Source organism: Cyprinodon tularosa, unplaced genomic scaffold, assembly GCF_016077235.1.
Source record: "Cyprinodon tularosa strain WSP-4 unplaced genomic scaffold, ASM1607723v1 ctg675, whole genome shotgun sequence".
NCBI classification, from domain to species: Eukaryota; Metazoa; Chordata; class Actinopteri; order Cyprinodontiformes; family Cyprinodontidae; genus Cyprinodon; species Cyprinodon tularosa.
The window spans coordinates 182873-204262 of record NW_024039424.1 but is presented as its reverse complement, the minus strand read 5'-3'; the positions used below and the strand labels follow the sequence as shown (position 1 = coordinate 204262).

Sequence of the window (21390 nt, the reverse complement as noted above, 5' to 3'; positions counted from 1 at the left end):
ATTTATTAACAACTATTAACAATTTTTAACAACAACTATTAACAATTTATTAACAATCCTCTGCAGGTGATTCATAGGCAGCAGCTGACCTTACCTGGTTTAACTTTTTTTCTCAATTCTTTTAATGTGAACTTTAATCAGATCAACATGATTTCCGACTTTATGATTATCTGATACTGGCCGTGGACAAGACACTGGTTGGATGTTTGGATTGTCTAACAGTAAAGAAGCTGCAGGGAGGCGTTTATACTACAACCCTGCTTCCTGGTCTGCACGCTGGACTGTCAAGGTTTTGGAAGATTAATAGATCTGAATTCCTAGAAAGAAAAGCTGCACATTCAAGATGGGATGGATGCCGTCCCTCTCAATCACACCAGATTTCCCCAAAAAGTCTGTCAACGATCAGCCTAGCCTACATTGTTTTCAGGACAACACTGGCATTCACAAAAAAATGTTTTCTGCACTTAACCCATCCCTTATCGAGCAGTGCAATGCCGTGCAGCACCCATGGAGGGCTAAGGTTATTTTTGAGAAGCAACATGCCAATTAGTGGGATTTACACCAGGGAAATTGCAGCGTTCCTAGAAAGTGTGTTGCTTTAAACAATTGGTCGGTTATTTTTTCTGTTTTAGAAATTCATCTCAACATTTGACCAAGTCGGTTTTATTTCATTAGAAATATACATAAATATCGACCTAGATTTATTTATTAGATACATATGAATTACAAACTAAATTATTGAAAAACTATTAAAATCTATTTGGGATCAATGTTTTTTTCATTTCAATTCAAAATTACTGGCCTGCTGTCTTTTGCTGTTTTCAAGTGCTTGTTACTATTAGGCTTAATAGTCTGAGTTTACTTCTGAAGAAGGCGTTTTGTTTGGAAGGCTTAAAGGTTTTAGAGCCCCCCAAATAGAAGATACAGAGTTGAATAGATTCACAGGAAGTATGACAAAGTATTCATTTTGCTCAGGTAATGGTTTATTGTACAGAATCTTTAAACATTCAATAAGATTTTAATACGTCAGCATGATAGCAAAGCCTATGATAGTAAATCACATGCTCTTAAGACACAGCAGTAGTTTCCTGTCAATGTCCAGATTATGCATTGAGAAATGTCAGACATATTGTTTATGTAGCAGTTACCCAGGTTAGTTTCTGCAAATAAAACAGAAGTGATGTTTTTCAAACCATTTCACTCGATTAAGCCAGCAATTAGGCACTTTCTCTATAAAAAGGTTGAATTAAGATCATACTTCTATTACTGTTGCAGGAATGTGGCTACTGCTGCATCACCCCTTACCTTTCACAAGGACAGTGTTCACTTTAAAGCAAACGGATATCATTCAGGGGAGCAGAAGCGTCCAGCAAAGAGAATGCTCATGGTGGGGTTATGGCGGATGAAGAAAAGGAAGGGTTGATTTGCACAAAAAAATGGAGTTTCTCTGAAACAAAGATTTATTGCAGTACCAGAAACAATAGCAGCCTCTGTTCCCTCCTCGTTGACCTCCACAAAAGCCTTGTGGAAGACTTCAGAGAGAAAAAGCTCCTTATTGCCAGACATACCTGTACCAGAGCAGACAGAAACATTAAATGACTACCATATTAGTTGATGTGTGCGTAGAGCCAAAATATGTGTTACTTTTTTTAAACTGCACACTCGGAGCTGATGCTTTTTATGAGAATATGAGTAGTAAAGCAGAACCATAAAAAAAGCTGCATCTTTCCCACATGTTCCCTAATTAGCATCTCAGTTATCACTGTTGGGAAAGTTACTTTAAAAAATTTGCTAGTTATAGATACTTATGCCTCCAATAATGTAACTCAGTAACAGTGAATGCTCAGTGAAAGTAACTCTGAAAGTAAGCATGCAGTTACTTTTCCATGTTTTGAAATGTTAAGTTTAATTTTGTAATATGAGGAGTTTTTTTTAATTTATAAATAAATCAAAGTATTAAATAAAAGGTCTACTCATCAGAAAACATTGACAACTAATTTGCACTACTTTGGTGTATATGGTTTGACAAGTAAGCAGCGATATAATTATGCAGATATGATGATTTTTCTTTTTTAGATTAAAATAAAGATAACATGTTTTAGAATTTTATATAATTGGGTATAAAGAGGTATAAAGCTGAAAAATAACAAAAGTAAAATAAATATTACAATAGAATAAAAAAAGGGGTTACACTATTCCAGAAAGAAAACACTATCAGGACTTTATGATCTCAGGATTTAAAAATATAAACCATGCAAGTAAAATCATTAACCCTGAGAATGTGTCATGATTAAAGGCAGCCAGCAGTCAGTCAGTGTTAAGACAGATCTGCAGAGTTTCAATAAAAGACAAGAGTGAGACTCAAGTGTCAGGATGCGTTCTGCCCAAACAATTGTTTTTTTGTTTAATTGTTTTTAAAGCCAATTTATACCTAAAGACTGTTTACCTCACCTCCATGCCAGCTCATGTAACTGCACTGTGGCCTCCCAGTGCAAGTCTTAATTAACCATAAATATGATATGAAACAAGAATTTGGACAAAAATTTGACAACAGTGGCAAATTTTCAGAGGTGACCAATGTGCAATGGAGGTTTGCCGGAAATGAAAGGGCACCAAAGGGGTTCAGGGTGAACCTATAATGATCAAAATGAACATACTTCTATATTGTGGCAATAAATCACTGAAGATGGAGCAGAGTTTCATGAGGCCGTTGCTAATAAAGCTATGCACATATTTATACTTCGGTGCCGTTTAAAGGAATTTATTGTTATACACAGTATAAACATTAAATGGGTTGAGCAGTTGATGTTTATCACTGATTACATAGAAGACTCCTAAAGGACAGCAGAGACAAACTCTACCCCACAAAACATTAAAAAAATTATATAAAACAGCAACAATCATATATTAATCCTCATTAATTATAATACAGTTGTAAATTATTAATTGCTGTATTTCTTTTTGTAACTTTTAGGTTAATATAGTTCATAAAATGTCAAAGTCAGCACATGGATGGTTGTAACAATGACCCGTTATCTTTATATTTGTGAGTAAAAGATAACAGTTAAACACATTCTGGTTTTGTTATTTAGTTTATTTCGAAATTAGATTTGTTTTGGGGAGTGCCTTGTTTGACAGGCCTCATCTTGTTTCCTTTAAACGTGGAACTGATTTAACATTAGAATATTTAGTTGCTACACTCTTAACGTAAAATGAAACGCTTACCGGTATATTAGAGTGGTGAAATATGAAAGGTCAGTTTGAATACTCTCCTCTGCCATTTCCCTTTCAGAGCAGGTATGCACAGGACCGCACCATCAGAATTGAAGGAGGGGTTTAGTCTTATGTATGTTGTCTTCTATATGAAGTTTTGAGTATTTGTTGGGATTGAATTGAAAGTTTCTGTTTTGTCTTGATTTGTACATGTAAATATATCGCTGCACTAGCTGCTCATTTAGAACAAATACTCTTGTTTCCGTTATTTATTATAAAGGTTTCTTCCAATTTAGTTCCATCTGTATCTAAGAAGCTTGTCTGTCATTGTGCTGTGGTTGGTGTGGTTTGGTTGATGTGCTGCAGTAACAAAAATTGAAGAAGTTTCAGCTTAAACTCTTCTAAGTCTGTTCCTTTAAACTGTTTTGGGTCCCTCCTCCAAGACTGATTGACCTCCTGACTAGCATGTAGCAAGTGGTGTCAGAAGTTATGGTTTGAAACTACATGCTAAATGATGGCATGGCGTGGAAAAAGGAAGTACTCAGTGGTAGTACTTGAGTACAAGTATTGATATTCATAGTCAAATATTACTCAACTAGAAGTAAAAGTTACTCAGTCAAAAATCTAAGTTATTGAAGTACTCACTTTTGAAAATACTTTCAAACGTATAAATAAGTTTCTGTAATATCAGAACATTTATGTATATTTTTTAGAGTAATTCTAAAAAAAACTTTAACTTTCAGAAACGATCTGAAGTATTAATGTGTAAAACCAGTCTGCTACAAATGCTGCACCACCTGTAAAGACCTTTAGCATAATAATGCCACAAAAATAATGCCTATTTTGATAATTATTTCTTATTTAAAAACAAACAGAAAAAGATAGAAGGTGTTTCTTTATTCTTCTCACGATTTCATGATGGAGAGGTTTAAGGTTGAATTTGTTACCACAAAGAAACTACAACTCTGCTTTAGGAACTCATCCAACTGAACAACTTGGCCGCATGGCAATAACCAACACCTTATTAGAATTTTCAAACTACAAATAGTTTTATGGATTTGTGGAATTTCATGCAAATCTCTAAAACAGTGGTGTTCAAATTTGCTCCCAAGGGCTGTTAGTATCTTGCCTGTTGAAATTGAATTCAAGCGAGAAAAACAGCAAGAGCGGATTATAAAGATAAGCTGAGGCAAATGGTAACAAATAACAGCTTCCTCAAAACATAGTTGAGTAAAAAGTACAATACTTGACTTTGAAATGTAGTGAAGTGAAAGTTATAAGAACGTCCCAAAAAATTACAAAGTGCAAAGTACCGTAATTTTCGGACTATAAGCCACGACTTTTTCCCAATTTTCGACCATTTTTTGATTTTGCGGCTTCTATAACAATGCGGTTTATCTATGGACTTTTACAGCTAACGGCCACTAGGCTAATATGGTACCTAAATCTATGGATTTTACCATCCACCATGTTGACGTCACATTTGCTTCAACACACAAGTAGCCGTGCACGCGGGAATGCGGAAGCAGACTCCGAGAAAGACGGACATTGCGCGCGCAAGACAGTTCGTGTGACACCTTCATTATGGAAAACAAACGTAGAAATGCATATGATGCAGCTTCTAAGTTAAAGGCAGTCAATTTGGCAGTAAACCAAGGAAATAGAACCGCTGCACGTAACCTTGGAATCAACGAGTCAATGGTGAGACGTTGGAGACGCCAGCAGGAAGAATTGTCTCAATTCAATTGTGTTGAAATGTTAATAAATAGGAGCTTCCCCAAACAGTTGCCTCTTGCCTGACAATCCTCTCTGTGCACGAGCCATATGGTAATTAAACATAAAAAACCTGCGGCTTATATTCAGGTGCGGCTTATGGTCCCAAAATTACGGTAAAGATACTTTGAAAAAGTACTTAAGTACCGTAATCCAGTAAATGTACTTCTTTTTTTTTTTCACTTTCCACCACTGCCCTTATAAGATCATAAGATGTGTGAATAAGGTCATCTATGACCTCTACACATCAGATAAGCAGCAGATGTTTCCATGTGAACCATTTGAAGGAGCTTCACTGTCCTTCAACCAAGTAGGTCCAACTATTGAAACATCTAAGCCATAGCTCTTTATTTGTGAAGCAGAAGAGGACAGGGTACAGGAGTTCCCAGGAAAAAAAAACAAAATCTATGACAGTGGATCTGTAAGAACTCCAGCCTGGTCAGCGATAGATATTCAGTGACTGACACAGACCTTTTCACACAAACAAAAGGTTTCACTACATTGGTTGAGCATAAATATCTCCTTGAGGATGATGCTACACCGCACTGAAGGTTTTATCGGATCCTTTAATGTCTGCTCCCTAAACTCAAACCAGAGGTGGAGCTGATGTTGCAGCTGGATATGTCTCACAGTGGAAATTAATTTGAATTTGTGATTATGTAAATATTTTTGATTGTGCATGATTTCTCATTTTTTTTGTTTTATTGCATGCCAAAAAAAATTAAAATTAAAAACAATCCACTGGACTTTGCTTCCAAGTTTGAGACGTTTCGCTTCTCATCCAGGAAGCTTTTTCAATTCAAAATGTCAGGAACAGCGTTAAGTTCAAGGTTTTAAACGGTAGCCCAACAAAGCCTTGTTTTTGTTTTGAAAACATGCAAATTGGAACAGATGAAGCAACATGGTTGGAGATTTGCATGATTTTACTGTTTTGATCCACTGTGGACTCTAAGGACAATTAACTTGATGATGGTCACCTGTGGAGTTGTGGGTGTGCCTGGAAGCAGCCTATCAGCTGTCTTACAGACCTGGCAAGAGAAGCGGGCAGAAAACCTTAACCCTGAAATCCCACATACTCCGTCAGCGCTCTGCTCCGCTCCGCCCCGCTGCGCTCCAGACCGCCTGCGCAAAGCAAAGCCTACAGCCGCCGCTGTGGTCCCGTCCGCTCCGCTCTGAGTTCCTGGGAGATCGTAGAGGGCATGCGCGAGATGAACCAGGGTTTCCGATATATTATATCGCTATTAATTTGCGTGGAACTGATCATAAAGCCGTATGTTCGGAAACGAAGCTCGAGGCGGAGAAAAAGCTAGAGAATATATATATACGTATATATATGTGTGTGTGTGTTTACATACATACTGTGCTTCCAGCTGTACATGGTTCTTGTTGATGGCATTAAAATCATTTCTAATAGGGCTCGGGATCCACGTTGCATTGTGGGACGTCGCAGCCATACTGACTGCTACGCAAACGTAAGCATAGCTCTACCACAACGTTGTTGTTGAAAGAAGAGACAGAAGTAGAGAGAAAAAATATGTTAAAATCCCGAAAAGGATCTGGAATTTACCGGGACACATTAAATAGAGAACCCAGGGACCATAAATGTTGACAAAATCAGCATTATTAATCATTTGGATCCATATAAAGTTCCAAACAATGAGTGGAGCACCGATGAGTGAGCGCCTATACTTCAAAACAGTTCCGAAGCTACAAGTCCTTGGAGTCTCATGTGCAGTTCATGAATGGATGGGTTCAGGAGCTGCAAATCATAAAGCCAGCAAACAGTGGGAACACAGTAATCCGTACGAAGGTAAGCTGTGATCAGACGGGCTCTGGAACCTGCTAGTTTAGCAACTGCTAACCGCTAATGCTAACAACCACTCACGCATGTAATGTACTTTTAACTAGCTGCTATGTGTTTCAAAGGTGTAGTTAGTAACGTTAACTGCCAACCCTCCGGGTTTCTCACGTATTTGAGCCTTTTCCCGCTGCCGTTTTTATTATTTTCCCGTAAAAGATCCCAACTTTGAAGGAAAGAAACAATGTAGGCTATAAAATAAAACCGTGCATCTTTAACTTACCAGAATGAAAATGCAGGGAACACACTCTCAATGACATTGGAATACTGTGGAAAGTTATGTTCGGTCGTCTTACAGCCGCGATCCAAGCTAGCCGACGACTCTTTATCTCTGACGCTTGGTCTCCATGGTTACGCGTCCATTCAGGAAAGCGGTGGAAAGTTAACCCATTTTCTGTTTCCATGGCGATCATGCGTTGAGCTGTTACAGGCCACAATACAGCAACGGTTTACCATGGTTGAAATCAAGTTAAGGTGAAATTAATCAAATTAAAACACGGCTGAGGGGGAGTACAGTACCCGGTAGTCATAGGCAGTAGTCTGAGCCGCGGTAAAAGACGCATTCAACATGGCGGCGACGCGAAGTGCCTACGTCACGACGACCAAGCCCTATTGCGGATCTTGACCTGGCCGGACCGGAGCGGAGCAAAAAATAGCTCGGCTCCGTAATTTGTCGGTGACGGACGGAGAAGACGTACGTGGACGGAGACGTGAAGAGGAGTAGCGGTGGATGTGGAACAGCTCTCATTGATTTCCATGAAAGACAAGCGCTTCGCACGACGTACGTCAGCGGGGCGGAGCGGAGCGGAGCGCTGACGGAGTATGTGGAATCTGGCGGTAAGGGTGAAGAACTCACTACAGGAGGGAGGGGAACAGCACATTGCAGCCAGGCGTGGTGAGAGGACGGACAGTGGCTCTGCACGATTGTCTCTCCTTTGCGCTCAAGGCATGCTGAAGTTACACTGCTTTATACTCATTGAGAAATGAATAACAAATGTTAGACGTGAGTTTCTCGATCTTCTGGGCCATATGCTCTAATTATCCCATTTAAGTTAAGTAACCTGGGAATTCTGCATCTGATGAGCGTATGAATTATATTGAACACTTTAAAACAGGTAAATTAGTGCAATCGATCAACAGTTCACTCGTTCAGCATATTACATAGACTGGCTATTATAGTATGAAAATTATATATTCAGAATTCTGACACTTGTAATTAGAGAAACTTATTTTTTTTCTCACCAGATAAGTCACACTTTGTCTCATCAAAAGCGTCCTCCATGCCCATACTGATCAGGGTTTTCCTCATGTCATAATTCTCCTCTATCTTGAATCGAGGGAGACGCACCTCAACATATTGGCGTTCCATCTTGTCAGGATGAGTCCACTCCATGAATTTCTCATAGGTGAGAAGTTTCTCCAGCTTGATGGAAAACAAAAACAGTTGTGAACACACATCTGATAATCAGACAAAAGCTAATAGAAAAGCTAACCTTTCTTTCATTGGATTAGCTTTTTTGATAACCTTTAAAACTCTTTGCTGACTGGTTAACTTTAGTTATACTGAATTTGCATATTTTAATTCAATATCATTTACATAATCAAAATATAAAAGCTAGATGCTTTTAGATATGAAGAACCTTTTTATTTAAGTCACCTTTATGTAGAGCTTCTCTCTATCTACTTGCATTGAGAGGGATTTATACAAAGTTCAAACATATTAGTTTTTAATAAACCATTTTAATATAAGCAAATTCAGTAAAAGCTGCCAAAGAAGTTGTTAGTTCAGATTTCATGATTAAAAAAAAGATTAATTTCAATTAAAAAAAAGGTGGATTGAATATATAGCCATACCATTAACATTCACATAAACAAAATATGAACATCCCTAGATGTGGCTCTGTTGAGGTTCCGAAGCTCTTCTATAAACATGTGCCAAGAGGTTCATTTCCCCAAACCTCTTCTAAAAAAATTTCAAATTAAAAAGTTTTTGTATTTTTCAAATACAAAAGTTGTAGTTTACAGCCAAACAGACTAAAAAAACAACAGCAAAAAGCCTCCAACTGACAAAAAACTGTAGTATTTTTTACACAACAATTTGCCACAATCAGTCAATTTTGAGGTAGAAGCTTTTTAAACGGAGCTTCAAACATATTTCATTTAGACACATCGGCCAGCAGCATGTGACATGCGAGACACACAAACCTAAATGCAGTCTGGACACCATTGGATATGTCTGTGCTACATGCATTAAGGATTTACTGTGCATTACTATTTTATGCACCATTAGGAAAAGTGATATCTGATAAGAATGATAGTAGTTTTTTCACTTAATGACTCAAACTATTTTGTTTTAATCTTTGTATTCATAAATTCTCAAACTGATTAATAGTTCAAGATGTAGATATTAGGGCTAACTGTGTAGCTGTTAGCCATGAGGGGCACTATACCTGTAACTTCCATTTTAAGTGCAGCTTAAAGCAACTCGAGGAGATTCTGATAGAAACTAAACAGTCTGATAGAAGACCAGTTTAGACCAGCAGATTAAGAAGATAAAGATTTTTATGGCAGAGTGGAAAAGGGAAAAACAAATAAATGCCCAGCCCTGCATCTGGCTTCCAGCATAAAGTAACTTTGGTGTTTTTAAGATACTGGGCATAAAGTGATTAGATAATCTTGAAAAATGCCTTTAAAAATCAATTAACTATGCTGAATAAAGCAACTTAACACTAAAATATGACACAGCAGGAATACAAACATCAAGCACCATGTGCAGGTGATGGTGTGAATCTCTGTATAAGGATAGAGACGCAGTGGCAGCTGTCTTATCTGCTTTCATTTCAAAGCTCCATTTAGGTTAATCCAACAAGGGTTGTAAGCTCTGCCCACCGATGAATATCAATAATCAAATGTCTCACTATAAATGTTCAGTTTCATCAATCTGTTAGACTGAGTCTTACCTTCTCCAGACCCGTTGTATCATCTTCTATTTTATCAGGCAAAAAAATGAGCATGCTCATCTCCTTCCCTTTGTAAGGCTTCTCTAGGATCTAGATTCCAGCAGATGGTTTCAGACAATAAAGAAATATACATACTAGGATTACAGCCAGGCTTTAACTCACAGTAATTAATTTAAAACTGATTTAACGTGTTGAATTACCTGACATCTACCTTCAGGAATGGAGGTGATTGGAAGATAATGATCCTTCCACATCATCTGTACAGGTTTTGTTTCAGTCTAAAGAAAAAACATGAACAGCAAAATAAATGCAGTGTAATAATGTTTTATTGAGTAACAGAGAAGCATCCCAAACACTGTCTTTATAAAGCTCTAAGAAAACATAAAAAAGTAATTAAAGAAGAACTATGCACTCATGTTAATGTTTGAAACATGGCTCCTATTTCAAGAAATAAGGTATAAAGTTAGAATTTTCTGGATTTCCTGGCTTACATGGCCTCAACTCGGTAACATGAAAGCAGTTTAGCAGCTAGCCTCGTCCAAATCCATCTATAAGCCATTTTTACTCAATCCTGGTGCCTTAACTGTTCAGTCAGTGGTTAGAATTAGAAATCAATGTGTCTGATCATTGATTTCCCTCTCTTGTGTGTTTTAATATTTCTTATAAGCCTACATGAAAAACTACTGATATATGTTGTTATAAAGAAAATGTCTTTCATCATTTCAACATGATTATTATGGTAGTCTATACCATTATTAACTTTATAATTGTATGAGTTCTAAGCATGAAAGAAAGGCCTTTAATAGACTAGCGCTGTGTTAGAGAAATTGCTGGGTTAGAGAAATTGCTGATAAAGGAGCAAAAGTGTTATCCATGAAGACAGGCTGTGAAAGTAGCTCCAAACATCTTTCTTTACAATGGCGTGCCCATATTTACATTTTTCCAAGGAATAACCTGCAACAGCATAACCTCTTTTCTAGGGATGAGATGTACCTGTGTGGACCGCTGGGTCCCACAATTCAGCACTACAGAGAACAGAGCCATGCGTTGACCGTTTTTCAGATAAGCTGTGTGGGTCTCAGATTTTCTCCTGGAGGTATGTTCCTGTTTGCAGTAGGAAATGCTGAAATTTTAGTAAAATAAATTTGTCGCTGCACCATCAGAATTGTGTATTTGGCATCAAAAGGAAGGACACAAATCTTAATAACCCTCCCCAGCCACTAAAGACTGAACTTTATAAAGGAAGAATTCCACAGTATTGCACAAAACATGATTTAAGCCACATTTTACAAAAAAACTTTAGAACAGTTGGACAACTTTTTCCTTTGTATTCCTAACAGGATTCCCTAATGCAATGGGTGCACTGGAACAAACAAACTTTAAAATATTTCCCCTCCGGAGCACATGAGGGTTATTTTGTTGACAGAAAATCTGAGCATTCGGGTAAAAGTAAGCTATTGTTAGGCTTGTCTAATACATACATTTATTCTAGGAATTATATTATCTGTGATTCTGACTGCATCTTCAGCAACATGGAAGCAAACCGGCTTGGGTCAGTCCTCGGTCCCAAATCCGAGGACTGAGCCCTCCCCTTTGTTTAAATTAAGGGCCAGTTTTCCAGATTGATAACATTTTTAACGCTAAATGCCATTCATTATGTACCCAGGTTTTTACCCTGAGTCGCCCCGCATTAAAACCACATACCTACACACAACAGAGACCCCGATTGCTTTGTTAAAAAGATATATTTAAATCTTACCACTCTAAGTTCTACATGCAAAAAATTTTTGCAGCCACTCCATGTTTATTAGTGGCATGTTAATAATCTATTATTCTAAAGTCACAATAGTGATACTAACAGACATTTGCAAATATGGAACAACTTTAAGCTGCATAAGTTCATTTAGCTTCATTACCTACACCCAGGGTCCAAGATTAACTTTTGAATCAGCGGCCAACTGGAACATAAAATTATTTGCCAGCCATGCATACTTTTATCTGCCACACACAAAAAAAAATGTATAATTTGCTCATATAATTTTAAGTAACACTTTATTTCACTGTGGCATTATGCTAAATGCAAACAAAGTTACAATAAAAGTTAGTGTAGTTTTATTAAATGAAGTTGTAATTCAGAATTTTATTAAATTTCATTCAAAACAGTGCATATCCAAAATACTTCTATTTGATAAAGGGGAGATATATAAAACCATAAAAAAAAAACTTTTTAAAATTTTTTATATGGTTCAGAAATAAAAGCGTAGCCTTTCTTCTAATGGCATGGTCAGTGCAAAACAATATTTTCATCTTTGTGTGTTTGTGTTGATATAGTTATTAGCGCACTCAAACAGTGACTGTGGCATGGGCTGCTTATATTGAGCTTGAGACAAGGACATCCTGCAAATCTTGCATTTGCTGCACTTGAGTCACAGATGCTCTCCAGTTTAATAGATTGACAGCCAGTAACAAATTATTAACATTACTATTTTAATTAGGAAAATTAAATCTAAGTGTGTTCTGATTGCCTGATCCTGAGCCTTTCTGCCTTTGGACCTCTAAGCCTGCCCGTTCCCGTTCTGACTTGTCTCCAGACTCCTGCTGGATTCGGCCCGTTTACAGAACCTGGAACTGATTCCTGACACCTCCCTGGATTTCCCTTCGGTACCTCTTTGGATCTCTGATCTTCTGGCCCGGTCTCCAGAGCACATCCCCAACACTTGCTTTGGCATTAACCCGCCAAATGAAAAATTTTGCATTGGGCGAGTAGTGAGTGTTAATTTTGGACCCTGGCTATACCTGACCTAACAAAGCCTCACCCTATGAGCCTGGCTTGGCCTTTGGACGAAGCCAGGATGTATTCATGATGTCAAGTCAAACCCGACTTTATAATTTATCCTGGAATTTCTTAATTCAGCTTTTGTGAAATAGGCCAACAACTGCAGCTGAACTTTCAGGATATTTGTGCGTTCAATAACAACGAACTAATTTTCTACCATTCTAGTTTAAACAGTTCAAGGCTGAATCAATCAAGAGACTTTCAGCCGATCAAGTTGCAATACTGAGGTTTAAGGAATATCCTTAGCAACCATGAAAGGGTTTTAACAGGAACTGTACCAGACTGAAAATTTGTAGAACTAAACCTTCATGAGACATAGAATCAACCTAGTTCACAGAGTTAACTGAGTTCATCATCTGTATTTCTGTCTTCATTTTTACCTTGTTGATTTTGAATTCGGACTCTTGAGTGTCCCATAGCTTAAACGGTTCATCTCAGGTGCCTTTAAAGTAGATGGCATTTAACAGGATCATCCTGGTCATGTCGCTCACAGTGTTTGGGGGCAAAATGTCCTTGATTAAACCTGGTGACAAAATGGATCAGATGAGAACAAACACAAGAGACTACAGCTTTTAAAAAACATAACCTTAATGCTGTAAATACACTGGGCATGTGACCCAGAAAAAGAAAAATTTAAACCAGATGCTGCAAAGTATACTCCATAGCACACTTTAACTGATCACTTGAAAAAATTTCGCCTCTAACATGGACAAGTTATTAAATTACATGCCAATGTATTGTAGTGTGTTGGGGCAGCAGAGGCTAGTTTTCCCAGAATGCACTGGGCAGCATGTTAATGTTATCAATCTTCTCCAGGTTATTACAGTAAGTTACATGTTTTATTTGTTACTGTTCTTACGTCTGTTGTATCATTAGTTGCTGTTATAATCTGAAGTACTTGTTGTCCCACCATGCATCTGGAAGATATGTCCATTAATTACCTTTCCTGGTTGTACAGTGAGTGTGGGTTTGGTTCAACAAAAGAGGAAGCCTTCCAGAGTCGTGCAGGCATGGAAGCTACCGCTAAACTGAAGTCATCTCTGGATAGTTATTGCTATAGCAACCCATTAATGCTAAAGTATTGTGATTCATTTCAGTTCCAAGACAATTCAATCTAATGTACATAAAAAACAAAGTATAATGCAGTGGCATAAAGGCATCACAGATAGCAAAAGAAAATGAAAAGGACATATTGAAATAGAGGATAACCTATGCAAAGAGAATGATGGGAGAAGAAGATAAAATTATTAAGAAAATGGGATGAAAGTTACAATGGAAACATAGCTTATAATATTTAGATAGCACATTCAAAGACACTCTAAACAAATGTTTTTATTTTATTTTGATTTAAAGCAACTGAGGGTTTCAGAGCTTTTCTTGTTTTCTGGGAGTTTATTTCAGATTAGTGAAGAATAGCAACCAAAATGTGTTTCTTTACATTTGGTGGAAAATAGACAATAATTTAATTTAATTGATCTCTTATTGGAGACATTTACTTCAGCATTTAACTCATCTCCTTTGGGGAGCAGTGGGCTGCCATTGTGCGGCGCCCGCGGAGCAGTGTGGTGTTAAGGTTTCTGCTCAGAGACCCAGAGCGGAGGCTGTGGGGGTCAAACTGGGTACTTGCAACCTTTTTAGAGATCATTAGTTGAAGCGGCTGGTTATTAGCCCCCTTTCCTTTCCATTGTCACTCAAAGACTTAGGGTTTTTAAAAGCCTGGGTAGTGTTTACATACATTATTTGTCTTAGTGGGGCTTTTTTTTTTTGGGATGTTTAACCCTCTATAGAGACTTTATGAACTTTTGAGAGGGGTTGGTGAACAGCTGCAATGCTTAATAACAGCATTGGCGGCAACAATCACCTTTAAATGTTTTTTTTTTTTACCTTACGCTTGTCATAAAATCAGTTTAAAGATTTTTAGGACAAACAAGTACTCCTCAAAATGTAAGCTCTATAATAGAAATAGAATACATTCATACAAACTGTATTTGCATGTAAACCTTGTTTACTAGAGTATAAATATTTATCTGTGTGTATAAATGCATGTTTTATTTTGACCATTTTATGCTGACAAGGCTGCAATAGAGATCATGAGTTGACTGTTGGCTTGTGGGAATCCTTCCACCATGGAGTCCATTGTATATAGCTTCAACTTAATATAAATATATGCCAATGTAGGTAAGAGTTTTAGTAAATAACCTTTTGATAAAGAAAATAGTTCTCCTTGTGCTATAGATGTGAGATTTATTTAAAAAAAACTGTGTATAAATTTTTTAAGATATATTAAATGAATCATATCATTAAAAATCAACTTTGGCCCGATTCAAGTTGATAAAAATATAAAATGTCAAATAAACTTTTAAAGTTTAGGAATCTACTTATAGCTAAATGGTACTTCAGGTAAATGGAAAACCATTTTTATTATTATTGCCACCCACTGGACTGAAGGTGTAGTGCAGTTTCTCTAAGGCTGATTGTCACAGGGCTTCCAGAGTAATGAGAAACCACACTGATGAATTACTCAGGATTCCTAATATCCAGGTGATATAAAACTTGGGGCTTCAAATCTCAGGGCTTGCTTTCCCCTTTTCCCCTGGCATAACTTTTGCTCTTGAATCGGTTTGAGGGCTCATGTCATTCAGCGTTGGTGCTTGGTTACAAGGAAAAGACCGTTTTGACCAGTTGTAATACAGGATGTGGAAGTTATGCTAAATGGGAAGATAAAATGGTAAACTATAGAGGGAAATTTAAGATCAATTGTGGCAACTTATTTCTAACCAACCAGGGCCAAACAATGCAGTATTTATTTATTTTTTTGTAAAAGGATTGAGGCAGACAGACTTAACTGCAGTTCTGGCCACTCAAAGAAAAACTGCCACTCCATCCCCACGGTTGCACTATGCGTTCTTGATAGAATGAAAAGCACTTATATCTAGATCTTCCAGGCCTATGAACGCTCAAAAAATAGTAGTCTTGGTAACGCCTTTTATGCTTCTGTTCCTATGTCATGCTCTCAATCCTATAAACATGGCACATATCTCAGTTACTTATATCTTGCTTCATCTTCTGGAAATTATCTTATAAAAATGAAATCTCCAGTTTCTCCTTTGCTTCTTCCTTGTTGCCCATGTGCACTTACTCCTGAACTCATATTTGATATTGAGAGGTCTTAAGAAATTTCCCCTTAGACATCAGAATTTTTCTGGATGAAAACTATTTGTGTTTGTGTGCAGTATATTGTGCAACATTGTGCAGCTGTTCACCACACAATATAGTATCAAACCTGCAATATTGATTATTATGTGATGGAACTCTTAAGTTTTGAAAACCAGTCAACAGTTTTAACATCTTGTCACATGAACCAGGCATTAGTGTGCATGATCCACCTCGTGTCTGCTCTTCTACCCAGCTTTTGATCTTGATCCTGGCTTCCTCACTCCTGTTTCTGAAGTCCACAGACTCCAGCTCTAAGTTGAAGTAAGTCCTGGTTTGGGTTAAAAACTCCTAAAAGGAAAAACAGTTGTTATAAGACAAACTTTTCAGTCTCCATACATGTTTTACACACTAAACCATAAAACCTCTGATTTACCTTTCTACCAATACTAATTACTGGCTTACTAAATACAACAAAATACCTTGCAAAGATTTATATCATACTGTATGTAAAGGACCTTGAGGTAAAACATTAGTGAATTAGTCCTTTATGAAAAAAACCTGGTTGAAATGTTTGTGCTTTATTTTATTTTATAAAGGTGAATCTTGCTTCATAAACAACTTGAAGCAATGTTTCCCTTTTTTCTTTTGGAAAACAAAAATACTTTCTATCATGAGCTTGGCACTGATGACTGGATTATTGGTTCATTCCTTCCACCTGCCTATCTCCGCCCAGTCTTCATTACCTTTCATTAGATCCACCTGTTCCAACTTCATCAATGCCAGATTATTCGAGCCATAGGTGAGAGTTCTCTAGCGTACCAGGTCTGTTACTTTGATTACCCGATCCTGACTAGTTTCTGCTCCCGGACCTCTGAGCCTGCTTGACCCTGTTCTGATCTGTTTACCTGACCTGTCTTCGGACTCTTCGGACTGCTGGATTCTGCATGTTTAAGACCTTGGATCTCTCTCTCGACCCCAGCTTTGATTTCCCTACGGTACCTCTTCAGATCTCTGATCTTCTGTCTTTGACTTCTGCTTCCTCTTCGACACTGGTCTTGGTTTCTCCTTCTGAAAACTCCTGCTTTTCCTCGTCTGCTGGCATCTACTCGTCTGCTGGCTCTGAGCCCCTATGGCTTCTGCTCCATGAACTCTCTGGGCGGTGTCCGCTGCGGGCCGTGGAAAATCATCCGGCTGGATTCCGCTCCTTCCTCTGGGCTCGGACTGAACTTTATAGCCGGGTTAGTGACTCACACACTCATTGTGGTCCTCCATCAGAGTTACTTGGTCACTAACCTGTGTTTTTCCCTTTACAGAGGTTCAGGCCATTTAGCGCTAGCTGCTGACTCACAGACTTTCCAAGCAGTCCATAAACACTTTTATAAATCCTCCGGTCTGTAGCCTGATTTGTGGCTCCAACGTTCTGAGTCCTGACACTTTCTATAAAACTATAAGTTAACAAAGTAACTTTTACTTATTATCAATATTCATCAATATAATTTTTACGTTTACCTAATTAACATGCTACTCTGATAGCCTTTCTTGTAATTAAGCTCTTATCTGTCATGTTCCATCCGCATAATAAATCTGATACCTCCTCATACTGCCAGATTAAGGCTAATGTCCACAATTATAATGGTTTTATTTAACAGACTAGACTCTCCCAAGGTTTAAAGAACAGCTGCTATATTAATTCGTTATTTTTCAGGCATTTTAAAACACAGCTTTGGTAATTTTGGTGTTGCAAGTAAGCAGGTTAAGAATCCACATATTAGCTCATGCTGATGCATGTTCACACTCCCTCACCTGCAGAAAGCTGTAGGACTTCTCTCCATACAGTCTGTTGGCAACATTGAGAGCGAATGCAGCTCCTGGCTGGTTGAGCACACTCACCAGTTTGGCAAACAGAGTGTAAACTTCGCCCTGACAATCCTGGGTTTTCAAGCACTGTGGACACACAAGACTGGAGCTTTTACAAGGAGACAAACATACATTTTCCCTGCAGATGCTCTAAAGCATATGTCAATAAAAAAGCCAGTGGGTACAAAGAAGTTAAACTGCTAAAGTAATGGGAGTAAAGGTATGAAACACCAGCAGTGTGCTCTTTGTTATATGAAATGTTTCCTAGCTGCAGCCATCCCTATTACAGACATTATTCAGAAGTGGCACAAGTTTGACTTCAACACCCCTGCTCTAAACATCTAGATCATGCAGACTGGGAGATCTAAGGAAACAAAGTTATAGAATGTTTTAGTGAAGTTAATAAATGATTAACTCACCTCTGATATCTGAGTGGCTGTATCACCTCTAGCTCCCATCATCACCATAGCCATAGCTGCAGAGATGCTGAAAGGAGAGAAGAAGATATTTGCAGTGTTGTTGTCTTCACTCAGGTTTCTGAGCAGATCCAGACAGAAGCTGGTGTTTGCCTTGGATAGAGGGCTGAGGGAAGCCATGTATTCTGATAAGAGTAGACAAAGAAAAATTTATTCTTAAGTTACACCAATCAGCAGGAACATTCAAAAAGCCTAACAGTAATACAGTAGCAGTAAGGACTTTGTTTAATGTTAAAATATTTACATCTATAATAGAGATTCATAGAATGCATCTTCTGTGCATTATTAATCAGTTTCACACACAATTTTGGCTTTATAAATGGACATTAAGAACCTGTAAGAATCACTCTCAGACATTGTGACACTAGAATAAAGTTTACTTTGAAGATTCCCAAACTTTTCAGCTGCTGACAGAAAAAAATAGAACCAAAGTTGACTCAGAAATAGTTGAGTATACAAATATTTCTGCAAAATCACTAAATCATTGTTGTAACAATTCTTACAAGCAGCACTGATAACCAGAGTGGTTGTTTTTTACATTTCCAAGCATTTTAACATTAATATTTATTTGAAACCAAGAGGGACTTTGACCCCAACTTTGGGAATTAATGCTTTACGTGATTTTTTACTAGTTATAGTATATCACCAACTGTGATTGTTAACTTGCTTCAATTAAATACTCAAAAATACAAATTGTATTTTACAGTGCTACACATGTGGATTACTGTACTTTATGTGAGAGACAAGAGCGTTTCAAGTCTCAAGTGTGAGGTATGTGGTCGGTCCATGGTTGTCACAAAGCCAGTTAAATGTTTCATACATTAATACATTTATCATATTTGTGCAATCTGGTTTCTTTCATATATACAGTATTCTTACAGTATTCACTTTTGTGCCATAGATATTTTTCCCTCCATGACTCTCCTCCCTTGTTGTGACCAAAAACCTTTTTTTTTTTATGTGGAGAGCAATTGTGAGCACAACTCTGTGCAGAAAAAAATAGAATTGGGTTTATTCCAACAATAAACTACTCGGTAATGTCACAGAGGTAGCAACCTTTAAAATAAATGTTAACAAGCTTAACATATTGATGCAGTATATTGGCCTGTTGTCATCATTTAACTAACTAGTCTAATTTGCAAACAATGTTGGGCAACTTTTAAAGATTGTTTGGAAAAACTGCTACGTTTTTGCTCCTTGTTGCTGGTTTGTTAAACATCCTGATGTTCACTCTCAGCTCTGCTCAGCCCAGGTCACGTACAACTTTTTAATCTCTGATCTGATTCTTTTTTCATGTTACACTGACTGCGTATAGAGGCGCAGGGTTGGCAGGTCTGTGTGATATTTTTTCATCTTCTACCTCTGTACCACACAAATTAATGCACTTTGACTGAGACAGATAATGAAAAGTTATTGAAAGCTACAAAGCAAAGTGCCATTACTTTATCTGTTTTCTCTCCTCCTGAACTAGAAGATTCTCAGGGCCCTTGAGTGAGTACGTATTGATATCATGTGATTACTCAATGATGTTGTCGCTTATTTCCCAATGGCTGTTGAGTATTAGAGTATGGCAGGCCATTTTGACATTTATTAGCTTGACTAACTACTGTATGTATTCCAGATGTCTCAAATGCATTTCTTCCTAGTTAAAATGAACATTTCACATATTTGAAACGTAATTCTTACTAGTAAAATTTATGTCACGTTTCTGAATCATGTGAATTGGGCTTTCAGATCTCTATAATAGAGTTACTGCTATTCATAAAGATAGATATCAGATTTCAGATATAAAAAATGAATATAACATTACAGATATCCAGAAATCCAATTCTTGACATCAAAAGTATATTTCTGCTAGTAGAAATGTCATTACAGATATCAACTACTTATTTTATGACTAGTTAAATTAGAATTCCAGATCTCCATTTTAAACAAGTCTATGCAGTTTTAGATACTTGCAAAAGAATAATGAGACTCCGTTTTAACATAAAATAGGCAGAATGTCAGATCCAATTTCTATTACAGATAGTATTAAAGCATTTTAACCAGTCACAATAACAATATTCCTAATCAGAATAGTATTATAGATATCACTAATTTCATTTCTACCAGTAGAAATTTAATTTAAAATTTTTTAAATTGTACTGGTAAGAACTACATTTCAGATATCTACAAATCTTTACTTATTTTAAGTAGCCGTTTCAACATACATTTGCTTGACAAGATTTGCATTTCAGATATTTTTAATAGTATTCCTCCTATCTAAAATGACAATTTGAGATATCTGAAATGTAATTCTGACATAAAAATAAATATGACATAAAATAAATATGTCTAAATGTCTAAAAAGGAATTTCAGATCTCTGTAATCCAGTTGCTACTGGTCATAATTTTTATTTTCATCATCATTGAGGAATGGAGCTATAAGCTTGAACAAAGTTTTAATATAGTAATTGAAAAAAGTGTAACAACAAAATCTAACTTGCCGCTTTTAGGGAAGCTCTCTTCATCCACACTCCTGTTGGCAGTGGTGTCTGCCTCTGATGTTTTATTCGTGAAGAGTCCACAACAGTTCATTACCTCTGGATGTTCAACCAAACCTAAATCAGAACTGCCAGATAACAGACACAACTTGTTCTTATGAAGGCTTTACTTTAACATCCCCCCAAAGGGAAGGCTCTAAGAAAAGGGGCGGATCTTCTGACACATCCTCTGTGGATGTGAATACAGAGGGCTCCACTGCTTATTTACAACAGGAATGGAAGAGGAAAGAAGAAAAACTGAAACATTAAAAAATAATTATTTTTCAGAATTAGCATCAGACAGAATCAGACACACTTTAATAATCCAACTACATATCTGAATGTTGATTTCTCTATGTGACAGATTAAACATTAAATTGGCTTCTCTGTATATAAGCTGTATCTGTCTTGTGAAGTGTACTCAGATGTCACTTCACGAACTGTTGCTGTATAAATCTAATGGATCTGAATAATTTATTACTGACATAAGCACCATAAAATCCCAAAGAGATTATAGTAGTACATCCATTGTGTTTAAAAGCGTTCAATCTACACTGTTTGTTGAAAATTACATATACTAGGATATTTACTGTTTTTGAAATTGTCAAAAATGTTAACCCTTTTACATAAAATATTCTAGATGAACAAAAAAACACATCTTTATATGGTATGACGCTGTATGAATAACTGTTGATTTCTGTAGTTGGTTACATACCTTTTTTAATCAGATAGGCACCAC

The 21390-nt window shown here is 37.1% G+C and overlaps 1 pseudogene; it reads right to left on the bottom strand.

Annotated features, from left to right (window-relative positions):
- Positions 1–961: 961 nt before the first annotated feature.
- Positions 962–20755, bottom strand: LOC119771496 (annotated as a pseudogene).
- Between the last annotated feature and the right edge of the window lie 635 nt (positions 20756–21390).